Source organism: Triturus cristatus, chromosome 4_2, assembly GCF_964204655.1.
Source record: "Triturus cristatus chromosome 4_2, aTriCri1.1, whole genome shotgun sequence".
Lineage (NCBI taxonomy): Eukaryota > Metazoa > Chordata > Amphibia > Caudata > Salamandridae > Triturus > Triturus cristatus.
This window is the reverse complement of record NC_140586.1, coordinates 727884473-727893308: the sequence shown is the minus strand read 5'-3', so window position 1 is coordinate 727893308 and position 8836 is coordinate 727884473. Positions and strand designations below refer to the sequence as shown.

Below are 8836 nucleotides of genomic sequence, written 5' to 3'. Positions count from 1 at the left end.
TTTTGAATTGCAATTCCACAAGTACTGATAAACTGGCGAAACCCATTTTCGCCTACCGGAGAAACAAGAATCTGAAAGATATTTTGGTACATTCCAGATTTGAAAATCACAGTACAGAAATTCCGTTCATTCAGAAATCCATAGACGTTAACTGTCCCATTAAAGGAACAGTCAAATGTTTGAACTGCAAATCATGTGATTTGATTATTTCAGGTGATACTCTGACCCACAATGGGTACAAAATTTCAGCAACCAACATGTGGAATTGTAAAACATCTAACGTCATATACCTGATTTTGTGTCCCTGCCAGCTTGGCTACGTAGGTGAAACTTCCAGAGCCATACACATTAGAATAGCGGAACACCGCTCAGCTATCAGAACCAAGAAACTGATGGCTCCCCTAGTGAAACACTTTCTTGATCTGCGACACAAACCAGAAGAAATTCGCTGGCGCATCCTGGAAAAAATCAATATTTCTAATGATGATGCCAGTACAACTATCCGCAAAAAACGAGAGGTATTTTTTTTCATGTCTTATCCCTTTTTTTCGCTCTTATCATTGTGTCCTTTCACATTTTCTTTATATAATACACAGATGTCCAATTAGTTTGTTCGTAAATTTGGATATGCCACATATGGCAGTGCTCCACCTTTGCGCAAATGGCTCATCTTTCAATAAACACAGCCAGCACTGGTCTGACTCTAAATACGTAGCATCCATTATCCTTGCTGTACCCAGTTTCACGTTTTTCAGTTCCCAGCCAATACCATGCCCCCTTGTTGAACTGCACAACACGCTTCATCACCATCGTTACCAGCATTGTGAGCAGCGTCTCACGTGATGCACGTTCTTCGTGCACACGTGACTACAAACGCGTCTCTCCAACGTCGGCGTTTTACATATAAAGACTTTCCGTGCGTCCAGGTTCGTTGGCATTGCGACTACTGGCGTTCCTGTCTTCAAACCCTTCCGACTCCATCCACGGAACATATAATACTTCAGATGAGGTGAGCTGTCAATCCTCTGCCCGGTAGCGGTCTCACCTACCCCCGTCTAAACTCAGTTAGGGCCCCGGGTGTACCAACAGCTATTTCCATTTTTTGACCTCTGTTCCGTTATACTTCGTTTCTGTCAGAGTAGCATGTTTTCTTAGTCTTGCATTTTTGTATGCTCAGCACTCCAAACAGTTCCCCTTGGGGTTTATTTTCTGGTCTTCATTCCCTCCATAAATCTCTAGATTTTGCTCATGTCGATCAATGTGCCTATAATACGAATAGCGCTTCCAGACAGAATTCAGACATTTTTTATTTATTTTTTTAATTTTAACTCATGTTTGCCCATTTTTTATCATTTCTTTATAGTTGTCACCACGTAAATCCATAACTAATCAGATTGTTCATTACATCACAGACTTTCTCCTCTCATTTCATTTGAATACCCATTTCATTTGCGCCCCCTCTTTTTGTATTTCATTTATTTCATTTTTTGTAATACTCTCATCCCCCCTTTTTCTTCCCTCCTTGTAGGTCACGATGACCCGGTACAATTCTCTTTAATGAATTAAGATGGCCATCCTAGCAACTGCCAATCATTATCAGCACATACAGATCTTGCATCTAACCAGGTATCTTCTATTTGGGAATTATTCCAACAGTACAAGGGATGCTTTCACTGGCACGCGCCAGCCACCTAAATATGTAACACTCCTTTTTTTTCTCCTTATCTCCCCAGATCTAAAAATCCTTATACGTACCTATCAGCCTCATCCAGCACATTCACTCCCCCATCAACTTTTATGTTGCTGTATTGATGGTCACATATACAGACCATCTTTTAGGTATATATTATTACCCTCAAAGATATCAACTAAACTTCGCTGCACTTCAACAGTTGCATTAACCTTATTATTTTCTCTTATATGTTTGTGTAACCAGATGCTTTTATCCCTTGAAGACAGCATTAGACGCCTATCCTTCAGTAGTTTTTTTCCCTCCCGTTCTCGAATTAAAGGTACACTTACCCAAGTACTGTTTATCTTTTGTCACATCTGAGGACCTGAATATGCATATATTTCTCTTTCTTGGGAACCCTTGGTATATACTTTTTCACCATTTACTCTAGCTTCCTCATTTACGTACCCACTTTCACACGTATTCAACTTTCTCTTCACCAGCCCTATTTCTTTCCCCTGCCCCTTACAGCAGTTCGCTTAATTGTGGACATCACTCATTGATAGCAGAATTCCGCCATATGCACTTTAATTCTCTATGAAGGCATACCTTAAATCAACTATAATAAATAAATATGTGTCGGTCATGCTAAACCACAACTACATGTCGAATGTTTTAAATGAGAACAAATTGTTAAATTATTGCTTATATACCCCCTTTTTTTCTTGATTTCAGAAATTGTGACTCTGTCCTGACGAAGGCGTCACTAACGCCGAAACGCGCGTCGATTATAATTAGTCACTTTGCAATATTGTTCATTTTTTTATGTATAACATATTTGTATGATTGTCATGATTTTAATTCAAATAATTGTATAATAATTTGTTGTTTGTATTCAGTTTTACATGAAGTATTTTAAATTAGAAAATAAACAAGACATGTATTTTCACATTCATTGTGGCCTTTAGTTCTCTCCCTTGACCTCTCGACACACATTCAGCTGTATCATTAACGATTGCCTAGGATGTTATTTGTCAAATGTACTTTACCCTGTCCTAGGAATTGGAACTAACAGGGGGTCCTTGTTTTGCGCACATACATAGGTAATTGCTACATCAACAAAAAGTTTTTTTTAAAGTAAAACAACTAACAAAATTGACGTAGAAGCACAATGAAACAAAGACAAACAGATTTGTTATAGCATGACCTTGAAATGCAAGACACGGCACAACTAGAATTAACAACTTGCAGTTGCAATCCTGCAGCAAGAATGGTCAGAATAATTTTCTAATCTCTTTTGTGAAAACAATAGACAGGGTACTGTTGTATTCTCTTTAGATCAAGAACTTTTTCGTGTCAACATCCAATTATTACCAGCATCTACGAAAGAAACAGCAAATTGCATTAAGAATGCAAGACACTTTGGAGCATTGGGGCCTGACCAGATCCCATTACTAATTCTCCAAGGGACACTCACCTCTGGGTTGTCTTAATGGCCACGTATTTCAGTATTGTCATGAAAAAGGAACTATCCTTAATTCTTGGGCAGGAAGCATAATTCTTTCCCTGTTCAAAAAGGGTTCCCTCAAATTATCACAAACTACAGACAAATACCACTACTAGATAGAGTACGGGAGATATTCTCAAAAAGCAACTCGCTAAAGCTTCAGGAAAGGGCAACTGAGAAACATTTTCAACCCTGTGAGCAATCTGGTGTTAAACGCTAAATGATCTACTCTTGACGGTATAGCTATTTAACAAATTACACTAAAAAATATGAACAATCAAAAACAACCTGTTTTTACAGATTTCACTAATATCTGAACAGCAAATATTGGCTGTTCTGGGAATCTCAATGGCCCAGCTGAAACTGATTGAGCTTTACACTCATCCACTTGGTGTAGAGTACTAATAGGTGTAGACCGAGAACTCTTGGTGTGATAAACACCCAGAACGGTTTACAGCACAGCTGGTCTCTCTATACTTATATAATTTACCAGGGATAGTTTCTCACTTGAACACCTATCTGTAGAAAGCTGGCTCTGTATATACGATACCAAAGTAAGGTATAGTGTGCACAGAGTCCAGGGGAACCCCAAAGGTAGGCAGAGGTAAAAGTAGATAATACCTTACTCTCTATTTGTGGTAGTGTGGGCGAGCAGTAAGACTTTAACAGATGGTAGTATTAAGCATTTATTGTACACACTCAGGTAAGAAATTAAGTCACACACTCAAAGACTGAACTCAGACCAATTTGTTTGTATAAAAATATTATTTAGTTAATTTATTTCTGGAACCAAGCCAATCCTGGTGCAGGTTAGTGGAATGATACTTTGCATGTATATTGCAATTGAAATGCAGTTGGATGCAATTGGTTTGTTTACAGGTAAGTCAACAGTAATAATTACTTTACAGTTACTTTAGAGATTACTTTGTACGTTACTTTTGAGATTACTTTTTAGACTACATTTTCTCCTCAGTGTGATATGCCTAGATATCACACTGGGATATTTCCTAGAAAAAAGTAAGTAATTCAGTTTTTGTACATTTGCAGTTTCTTAGGGTTTCATATAAACCAGCTCCACAATTAAAACAATTTTCACAAGAAAGCAGTGCTATGGGAGAAAACAATTTTATCAGTTTACAGGTAAGTTCTTGGTTTGGGGAGTTGATGTTCTGGGGTTACAACCAGGGTTCCCCCAGGGTCGAGGATGCACTCCCAAAGCACCCTCAGCGGCACTAGGGCGGCCGGGTGCAGAGTGCTGAGGGCCAATGTTATCCAACGGGGGATAGAGGGCCTTCGGTTGGTGGCTGCTCATGAGCAGGCCACAAGGTTGTGGGAGCAAAGTTCCTGGACTTAAGCTGAGGGCAAAGGGGGATCTGAGTTAGCACACAAGGTGCACCCTCAGTGGCATAGGGGCGGCTGGGTGCAGAGTGCTGTTTTGGCATCGGGTGCCCTGTTATTTTCAAAGGGGATTGGCGTTTTTGGTGTTTGGCTGCATGCTTGTTCTAGACAGGCTGCCTGGAGGAACCAACAGCTGGGCAGGAAAGTTGGAGGGCTATGGGACATAGGTGCACCTCGGTTTCTCTTCTCCAGGTCGCAAGGCGGCAGGATGCAGGGGTGTCTTTTGAGGTCAGATTTCACCTTACCTGCCACTTGCGGTTGGGGGGGCTCCGCGCAGAGGCTGCCTGCGACGTTGAGGAGTCCTGGAGGGGTCAACCCACTGTGGATTTGGACTCTGGTGTACTGGGGGACCTTGCTGGGACTGCTGGGCCACTCGGACTAGGGCCGTAGGCGTCGGGTGCAGTGGTGGTTCCAGACATCGGGTTTCTTTGTCCTCAGCAGGCTCTGAGTCTTTCTTGGTTGTTTCTTTTGAACAGAGCTGCTGTTCACAGGAGATTTGATCTTTGTAGAAGGAATTCAGTCCTCCCAGGGGTTCTGGAGGTTGCTGGCTGCAGGACAAGGGGACTTTTGGAGCAGGATCTCTCGAAACTGCAGACGGGCCTGTAGGGCTGCGCAAAGTCAGTTCTTCTCTGCAGTCTCCTCTGCTGGGCGTCTTCTTTTGTCCTTCTTCATAGGTTGTAAGAATCTGCCTTCTTGGTTCAGGGCTGCCCCTAAATACTGTATTTAGGGGGCATTAGAGGGGTCTCGCGGTCTGTAGCCAATGAGCTACTGACCTTAGGGTGACTACACCCTTGGTGTGCTCACCATACATGGGGGAGTGGGCACAATCCCTAATCCTGATTGGAGGGTGTCTGCCATATGCAAGATAGCGAGCACTGAAGAGTGGGCTTCACATTGCCTTCCCCACCTGAGGGGTGGAGTTGGCAGAGGTGGGCACAACTTCTGGGAAAAGGAGAGTAGACAGGAAGGGGGACTGCTCCTGATAGCAGGAGAGGCACAGGGTCATGTTACAAAGGTGGCAAGGCCTTTGAATCTCCCCTGCCACAGATGGCTCTTCCTGACCTGGGGAGGTGTGAACACCTCCGCCCAGGAAAGGTTTTGTTTCTGGGCTCAGGGAGCAAAGGATCCCACCCCAGGGGTCCAGAAACATGTCTCGTGGTGGCAGGCTGGTGTTTACCAGTCAGGGAACCCACCAGAGGCTGGTCGTTTTTCAGGGGCATCGCTAAAATGCCCTGTGAGTGCATTGTATAATAACTCGCACACTGGCATAAGTGTGGGTTTATTATGCTGAGAAGTTTGATACCAAACTTCCAAGAATTCATTAAAGCCATTATGGTGCTCTGGAGTTCGTAATGCCAAACTCCCAGACCGTATACTCTTTATGGCTTTACTTCAATTACTAAATCTAAGAAGGACATAGACACTGTAGGGGTACAGTTACATGCAACTGTACCCTCACCAGTGGTATAGTGCACCCAGCTATAGGGGTGTCTTACCTATACTATAGGCAGTGAATTGTAGGCATGGCACAACGGAATATGTGCCATGTCGACTCTTCACTTTTCTCTGCACCAAAACATGCAGCCTGCAATGGCAGTGTGTGTGTGTTAAGGTACAGGACCTCTAAGGGTGGCACAATATGTGCTGTAGCCCTTAAAGGCCTTCCTTGATCACAGTGCCCTTGGAACCCATGGTACCTTTTACAAAGGACTTACATGTGGCCAGAAAGGTGCCAATTGACGGTAGAAAGGTACAGTATTGGGAAAGAACACAGGCCCTGGGAACCAGGCAGGGGCCCAGGGCACATCAAGTCAAAGTGAACCAAAAATCTGGCAAAACGTGGGTTGGGGGTTACTGCAACAGAAACCCAGCTTCCTACAGTATCCCAAACAGATAAGATCTTTGCCATTCTTTACTGTATGTTGATTTATTTTGTTTTGATTTCACACCTATTGGTTTGTAAGGTAATCAACATGCACCACGCCATTTCGCATTCCAGTATTTTCTCAAGATAAATGTCCAAAAATGCAAGAATGTAGGATCTAATGCTAGAAAAAAAAAGTACAAACTACACTTTGTAGTACATTTTGTAGTACTACAACAGTTCTACAAAAGTACTACAAAATGCTATTCACAAACTATGGGTGGAAAAACTGTGGGTGAAGGGCTATGCATCCACCTGCCTTACTTTTTCTGTGAGAAGATCTCCGCCCGACTATGCCGTCTTCATATACATAAGTAGACATTTTAGAGGTAAATGTGGGAGTGATGGGAGGAGTGGCTGGAAAGTGTGGAATATGTATGACTAAAGGGGAGGGGCTCAAGTAGGACGAAGGTGGATTTCAGGGAAGGCTAAGGAGAAGGGAAGTGCACCCACCCACAAAAGAGTAAGACCACTGCTATTCACAAACTGAATTTCTATATTTACTGCTGCTAAAAAGGATCCAAAACAGTAGTGTATGTACTCCAGTTCAGAGCTAAGTCCTAACTTTACTACTCCTAAACTGAGAAAAATTCTAACTTTAAGACTTTCGGTATTCACAGAAGGCATTTAGGAGTCCTAAAGTTAGGACTCCTAACTACTGTGAATACCGAAATGAATAAGTGCCTTCTGTGAATACCAAAATGAGTAAGTGCCTTCTGTGAATACCAAAATGGTAGTAAGTTTAGGATTTTGTCTTAGGTTAGTTTTTTGAATCGGGCCCTTTACACTCAGATTTTGCAAATAGTCCAAAGTAGTAAAGTTACTCAAAAGTGAAAGAGTAATTTTCTAGTAGTAATAACAAAATGAAATGTCTAAAAAACATACTCCTGACTAGGTGCAGTGTTCTGCTATGACCTCAGTTGGAACACCCATATTGCTCAACAAATATCCAAAGCACTGGCACAAGATGTGGCTTTAAATGCCTTCTTCAAATGATTTGGAAAATGACATGTTAAGCATTTGCTTAATAAGTACCTCATTTTCCAACATTCTTCCTACAGTACTACATGGGCTGTACTATATCCCTCACCAAGATTGGTCCCCTTTTTTTAAAAATGGAAAGGAAGATCTTATGCTCCCTATTTTTGTGGTTGGTCCTTCAGTCCCAAGCGAGGCCCTACAGGTAGAATTTGAACTATCAAGATGTCGAAGGCTCTCTGCAAAGCTTGATTGGTCACAGGAGCCCGTGCTGATTGTTTTCCTGTCTGCCTGCCTGCCAGCCACATCGCCCCCGTTCCGTGGTGGGGACTTCAACGCCCACACTTCAACGCGCATGGGGAAGGCGCCAACGAATTCTGCAAGTGCCAGGAGGCGCATAAGAAGCGGTAGGGGCTCGGAGCCCGTTCTGATTGTTTTCCTGTCTGCCTGCCTGTCAGCCACACCGCCCGCATTCCGAGGTGGGTACTTCAACGCCCACACTCAAACGCGCCAGGGGAAGGCACTGATGTATTCTGCAAGCGCAGGAGGCGCATAAGAAGCGGTCGGGGCTCCCGCGGCGCCCCTCCACGCCCGTCTGAGCCCGAAGAAGACTGGGCTGGGCACACCCTCCAACAACAGGCTCTTTCTCACCATCTCCCAATTCACATAAATCCAGGTACAGCAGTGTTTCCCTTTCTGCTTGTGTGATCTGTGATTTGGAATTACTCTTCTGGCTTAGGCGCATCTTACTGTTTTAAACATGAGTAATTATGCAATGAATAAATGTAAGGGAGTAAAGGGAACATTGGATGCATTGATTATGAAGGCAGAGACATTACTTTGCCACGAGATTGAACTAACGGAGAGGTGGCTTTTTCTAGATCCCTCATCCTTGCAGAGGTGCTCCTCACTGGGCATGCCTACATTGGTCTGTATCCTTCAACACCAGATCTGTTGACCTTCTAATATTCAAGGGATGACCCCAGTTACTCCGGTCCTGGGACATGATGAATTAATAGTACCTCCCACAGATACTCCCAGTGGGTTTAGCATAGCATCTAGGACTTCCAAACTCCCTTCTGTGGGCACAAAGACAAAAGCATCTGTAAATCGTAAGAAGGGCGTGGGTCCAAAGAAACTAAAACATAATAAGGTGCATCGGAATGATCGTGTGATGGCAACCTGTTCCATTGGCACACAGACTATGGATGTCTCCCCTTTACTGGTGCATACTATTCAGGAGGATAAAACTGTTACGACTACTGCTGGTGTGATTGCACTGGACACTGCCCTTGAGCGGATCAATGAATCGATAGACAAAAAATGTGCCCTTTTGCATGGTCGTCTAGAGCATCTG

At 43.2% G+C, this 8836-nt stretch overlaps 1 long non-coding RNA gene across 1 annotated transcript; it reads left to right on the top strand.

Moving 5' to 3' along the window:
- Window positions 1-877: 877 nt before the first annotated feature.
- LOC146834968 (uncharacterized) lies at window positions 878-2602 on the top strand. Its single transcript, XR_014960358.1, has 5 exons — window positions 878-1009; window positions 1529-1626; window positions 1734-1839; window positions 1937-2012; window positions 2408-2602. It is a non-coding gene; the product is annotated as an uncharacterized LOC146834968 (long non-coding RNA).
- Window positions 2603-8836: the final 6234 nt, after the last annotated feature.